This window comes from Myotis davidii, unplaced genomic scaffold, assembly GCF_000327345.1.
Source record: "Myotis davidii unplaced genomic scaffold, ASM32734v1 scaffold330, whole genome shotgun sequence".
Taxonomy (NCBI): domain Eukaryota; kingdom Metazoa; phylum Chordata; class Mammalia; order Chiroptera; family Vespertilionidae; genus Myotis; species Myotis davidii.
Genome location: NW_006283770.1, coordinates 4663595 through 4670547, shown reverse-complemented (window position 1 = coordinate 4670547; position 6953 = coordinate 4663595).

The window sequence follows — 6953 nt, the reverse complement described above, 5'->3', positions numbered from 1 at the left end:
GTCTGTGCCCTGAGAGGTCCAGAAAAAGCTAAGTTTCAAGTTACCCTGACATTCCACAGGTACCTTATCTTAGATGCAAAAAGACAATAGGCTCAGTAAAGGTAGAATGCGATTTTTGTCAGGGAAGATACTGGCCTACCACATGACTACCCACCATAGACTGCTTTTTAATGAAAGTTTTAAAAAAATTTCTTTTTTTTTTTGATTTCAGAGAGGAAGGGAGAGGGAGAAAGAGATAGAAACATCAATGATGAGAAAGAATCACTGATCGGCTGCCTCCTGCAGACCCCCTACTGGGGATCGAGCCCACAACCCGGGCATGTATCCTTGACTGGAATCAAACCTGGAATCCTTCAATCCGCAGGCCTATGCTCTATCCACTGAGCCAAACCCCTTAGGGCTCAATCCTGCATTTTAAAGATAGGATACAAAGGCCAGAGAAATTAAGTAACTTGGAGATAAGGTCAAATAGCTGGTAAATTCAGGGGTCAGGATTACAAATCTTGTATATTTAATTGTAGATAACAGACTTTTAAACATTATATATTCTATAGTTTCTATTTAATCAAGTAGATGGTTTTTAGATGTTTTCTTTCTATAAAAAACTCTTAATACCTTTTTTATTTGATCCTAGTCAAAACTCATGGAATCAAGATACCTTCAACAAATGCAATATGTTTATACTGTAGACAAGGCTAATTTATTGTGATTTGGAATACTAAGGGAAGTGACATTGCAATTCATATGTCCCTGCCCTTTCTAACCAGCAGTGAAAGTCTTCAAATGATGCTGATGGAAATAAATAAACCAAATGCATTATATAAACTATCTTGTTTCTTATATACAAAAAGCATTTTATTACCTGCTTGAGATACATAAAAGCCTAGCTAGTAACCAATTAAGAAGAAATTTTTCAAAACAGATATTTGACAAGTTTCAGTCAATGAACAAATAATAAAGTGTTGATTTATTTCATCTAATAAATTAGTTGTAATGCCCTTTTTATTTCTTGTTTATTGTCAGTATTTAAACATAGCATTTTAAATATATATCCTATATATAAAAGGATAATATGCAAATTGACTCTAACGGTGGAACAACCAGTCGCTATGATGTGCACTGACCACCAGGGGGCAGATGCTCAATGCAGGAGCTGCCCCCTGGTGGTCATTGCACTTCCACAGGGGGAGCACTGCTCAGCCAGAAGTTGGATCATGGCTGGCCAGTGCAGCGGCGGTGGTGGGAGCCTTTCCCACCTCCGCAGCAGTTCTAAGGATGTCCAACTGACAGCTTAGGCCCAATTCCCTGGGGAGTGGGCCTAAGCTGGCAGGTGGTCATCCCTTAAGGGGCCCTGAACTGCGAGAAGGTGCAGGCTGGGCTGAGGGATATCCCTGCCCCCGAGTGCACGAATTTTCATGCACCGGGCCTCTAGCATATGTATAATTGATTTCAAAGAGGATGGGAGAGGGGGGGAGAGATAGAAACATCAATGATGAGAGAGAATCATTGATTGGCTGCCCCCTGCACAGCCCCCACTAGGGATAAAGCCTGCAACCCGGGCATATGCTAGGAATCTAATCTTGACCTCCTGGCTCATAGGTCAAAGCTCAACCACTGACCCACACCAGCTGTGCATGAGCATAGCATTTTTAAAGTAAATGATATTTATATGTTTTCTGCAGGTAACAAATGTATCCTATAAATTTAGAAATGTGTATTTTTATATCTTTGGCCAGAAAAATAAGGAAAAGTAATTCTAAGAAGAGGTTCCCACAAAGCTGAGGTAAGAGTGAGATCTCTTTTTAACCCTTTGAGTGCCAACCAATATCCTTAGGAACTATGCTAAAATTGCCAAGGCATTTTTGCTGATTTTACATCAGTTTAGGAAAAAATTATGAATCGCAAGTAACTGAAGTTACATATTCAAAAACTTAAGGAAACCTTTACTACATTGTTTTCATCTTTGACATATATTGTTTGCTGATTGTATTACGAAATACTAATAGAAAAAAAAATTGAACAAAACATATAATGTTAAAATAAAGCTCTCCCAGCACTTCTGGCGAAAGACAGGAGGAGTGCTATTGTGCTCCCTGGCACTCTAGGGATTAATACTGTAGTCAGTTAGCTGTGTTCCTAGGATATGAATGTTTGGTTGCCCAAGGGATTCCCAACAGAACAATAAGGAAAAGGGACAAGTGTGCAGAACTTAACTGAGTAAGGCAAGGCAAAAATATCCCCAGTAATTATGGTGAATTAACTAATTTTCCAAATGATTTCACAACAAATTTATCTTGCCTAGTTACTATTTTAGCTCTAAGTTACTTCTTGAATCATAACACCTTATATTCCTAATATAGAGTGTTATTGGCTTGTGAAACTGGAGAATTCTCACAATAAAAGCATATTAAATTTTAATTCGATACATATATTTTGGTTATAGAGAGTTAGCTCATGTTATTTCAATACAAAAACTTCTGTGAATTGTTGACCATAGTCTCTCTTACAATCTGAATTTTAACTAAGATGTAGATCTACCAATAACTATCTAGAATTAAAAAGGAACCATGCATGAACTATTTTCATCTTTTTCCAGCTACATCCTGGGATGAAAAACTTTAAAAGCAAAAACTTGCATATCTAAGAATTGAAGTTAAATATTCCTATTTTTATATTAATCACTATACCCTATGACTTTCCTTATTATAGACATACTGAGGCCTGGTGCATGGATTCATGTACCGGTGGGATCCCTAGGCCTGGCCTGTGCCCTCTTGCAATCCAAGACCCCTCAGAGGATGTCGGAGAGCCAGTTTCAGCCCAATCCCCACAGACCACGCCACTGTTGCATGAATCCCCACACTGGGCCTCTAGTATGCATATAAAATCTTTGATTAATCTCTTCCCGCCCCCCCCCTTCCCCCTTCCCTCTGAGACTCATCAGTCTGTTTCATGTTTCCATGCCTGTGCATTGAGCATCTGCCCCCTGGTGGTCAGTGCACGTCATAGCTACCAGTCAAATGGTCAAACAGTCTCTTAGGCTTTTATATATATACTAGAGGCCCAATTCACGAAATACCTGCAAGGGCCTTGGCCCCGCCCACCACCAATGTGGCTGCAGGCCTCTGCCACCTCTGCCATGGCCCCCACCTGCTGTGGCTTTGTCCGGAAGAAAGGACGTCCAGTCTAACTAGTATATTATGCTTTAATTATTATAGATAGGATTCCTAATCACTTGCAAACTTACATTTTCAGTGGGGGGGCACATATTACTTTTTCAAGGATTTAAAAAATATATGACTATGTGTTGAACCCAAGTAGTCACATAAAATGGCTCTGTGCTGTCAGTTCAGTATGGTTTTTCTTTGTTTGTTTGTTTTAGAGAGAGGAAAAAACATTGATTTGTTGTTCCACTTTTTAAAAAATATATATTTTATTGATTTTTTACAGAGAGGAAGGGAGAGGGATAGAGAGTTAGAAACATCGATGAGAGAGAAACATCGATCAGCTGCCTCCTGCACACCCCTTACTGGGGATGTGCCCGCAACCAAGGTACATGTCCTTGGCCGGAGTCGAACCTGGGACCCTTCAGTCCACAGGACAATGCTCTAGCCAGTGAGCCAAACTGGTTAGGACTCAGTATGTTTTAAATAGAAGGTATTTTCTTCAGTAAGACATAGCACACTGTAGTTTTATTTATTTTATTGTTTAAAGTATTACAAATAGTAGGACATATGTCTCCTTTTTTCTCCCCTTTGACCTTCCCCCAACCTCCCCTAAGCCCCTGCACATGACTTCAAACCCCCACCCCCCAGTGTCTTTTGTCCATTGGTTATGCGTACATACATGCTTACAAGTCCTTCCATTGATATCTTACCTCCCTGTAGTTTTAGATGAAAAGCTTCTGCAGGTATTTTTGCTCTCATTTTAAATCTAATCATAATTAGGAAATCTAGTGACATGTTTTCAGCTAAGGGCAATGATAAATTTTATTTAGATCTAAAAAGCTTATGATTCACATATTTTCATAATTTATAATTTATGCAACCATAATTAGTCTGAAATTCTGAGGTATGCCATGAAAATCTATTGGAATTAACTTATTCTGCTTTACAGTTGTATATTGTGATTTAATCCAATCTCTTGACCTTAGTTGTATACTAAGATGCTCTATTTTTTTGTTGCTTATCCACAATTGTAAAAACTCTGGTTAGTATGTAGCCCAAATGTGGGAGGTTCACAATAATTTTACAATTATTGAATTTTCCTCAGGAAGATTACAGACATTTATTAGAATTACGTAACTCACTTGTTTTTCAGACTACAAAATTTTGGGGTATTTTGTCTATGTACAAATGCTCTACTAACTTTATAATATTATAGGTTTTCTTTCAGCAGTCAAAACCTCATTTAAATGATTTTGATTTTTAGTAAGAATTTCTTAAATCATTGTTGGATGAAAAATATTATAATAATTAATAAATATAATAAAATAAATAGTGTTAAGGTTAGGCAGGACTTTACAAGTGTGCAAAGTTGTATTTCAGGAAAGTTATAGTGCGCAATTGGTCTTGTTAGCAATTAACCAAACTTCACATTTGGAGGTAGTCTCCAAATATTTGAATGAAGGATCTGCCTTTTTCTTTCTCCACATAATGGTACAAAGATGTCACTTTTTCGCTTTTTCTCACAGATATGTTATAGACATTTATCTAAGCTTTGCCAATTGTATATTCTTGTCTGCTATTTTGATTTATAATTTACTAACATAACACTTCTAAAAAGATAGAGAATACACATGGGAGGACAAAAAGAATTAATGATCTCTGTCCTAGGTTTGATTGACAGACAAGCACCTTCCCTATGCCACCCCAACTACATCTGGCATGTGTCTATCTCCCCTTTGTTGAGCTCCTCCCCCCAGTGTTTTGTAGGAAATGGGCCAGTGGTTCCCTGGGCAGTGTAAAGTTGCAGCTTCCTGGTGAAGTTGCCAGATGACAACTTATAAGTCTGGCCTTCCCTTTGCTCCTTTTCTATCCTATTAATAAAAGCCTATGTGGGCATGAGGTTGGTGGTTGTGACACCCTCACACCGTGACACCATCATGCCATAACGAGCTATCACCAGGAGGCTGCATGCACAGCAGGTGTGCACAGGTGGCAGGATTGCATACATGCATGGCAAGGCCAGGGGTCCCGCGGCTCCGCGCAGCGCGGAGGCAGGTCCCACCACTGCAACCTACCTCTTTGGGGCAATTAAGGAGCCCTGGATGAGTGGGCAGGGCCTACCTCTCTCCTGCAGTGTGAGAGGGCACAGGCCAAGCTGGGGGACTCCACCCCCTCCTCCAGTGCATGAATTTTGTGCACCGGGCCTCTAGTTATTAGTAACTAGCTATTTACAATGGTATCAATATGTCTCCCAATTTTTCCCATTCTCACACTACCAAAAAATTCCTATTGCTTTTTTAATCAGAATAGGGTATTCTGGGGTATATTCTGGGGGTAATTTTAATCGGAATAGGGTATTAAATCATTGGTCTTGTTAGCAATTAACCAAACTTCACATTTGGAGGTAGTCTCCTGTGCACACCTGCTGTGCATGCAGCCTCCTGGTGATAGCTCGTTATGGCGTGATGGCGTCACGTTGTGAGGGTGTCACAACCACCAACCTCATGCCCACATAGGCTTTTATTAATAGGATAGAAAAGGAGCAAAGGGAAGGCCAGACATTATAATGCATTTATGAGATAATGCATTTATGAACATTGTATATGTTTTCATGTACATCAGTCCAATGAAACATAAGCTTCATGAGAGTCAGGGATTTCATTTTTTTATTCACTTCTACATCTAATTACAAAATATTTGATCCAAATAAGTGGAAATTTCACCTGGAATGTACTTCTCATTATGTATCTTTATAAATAAAACTTGTTATTTTCTCTTAATCATCCTAATTTGTTAAGGATAATGACTTTACAAATCAGAAGGCCACTAGTGAGTTTTCTAAGTTACAAGAACTGCAGTCATTAAAACTTACCAGTTATACAAAACAAGGTAAAACAAAAATAACAAGACTTACAGCTAAATGAAAACATAATGATACATGGCAACATTAATTCTCAAAACTAAATGCCATGAAGGAGAGGTGCTGATCAGGCTTGGGGGAAGGTGTTAGAAGTGGCCCTCACCTCAGAGATACACAACTCAGTCTGTTCCAGATCCTGTGCACCAGGAGTCCAGAGTGTGGGGCACTTGTGGCTTGGAGGGTGGTGCTCGTGGATCTCACAAGGAGGGGTGATGCCAGTGAGGTTCACAGGAAAGTGGACGGAATGACCCTCCACCCCAAAGCCGCACCAATCAGTTACTGACACTCCCTGAGTCTGCCCTGACCTCTACACCCTGGCCCAGGAGTGACAGGGAATTCAGAGGGTGGGTCTGTTGTTTTCCTCCAGGCTCCTGCCATTAAAGGGGAGTGCTCCACCCAAGAAAGATAGAATCCAAAGTTCAGGAGAGTGACTGAGCTCAGGAGTCCAGGCGGCTGTCTTCTCAGCTCTGTCCCCATAGCTCCAAACCCCAGTCTCTTCTCACAGGACTCCAGTCCGCTCCTCCCTTCCTCTGCTGGAGTCTGGAAGGAGTGGCTGAGAAAGAAATTTTGTGTGTTGCCCTTGAAGAGGATACCTGTGTCTCTAGCAGACTTCCATCTCTCCCTGGTGTTAGGGGACACAGGGGAGGAACGCATAAGTCCAAAAAGGGTAAAGGATTATAAATATACTAGAGGCCAGGTGCACAAATTCATGCACCAGTGGGGTCCCTCAGCCTAGCCTGCAGAATTGGGCCAAAACCGGCTCTCTGACATCCCCCGAGGGCAGATTGCGATCAAGAGGGCTCAGGCCAGGCCAAGGGACCCCACCAGTGCACGATCAGGGTACCAGATTTCAAGAGGGCTCAGGC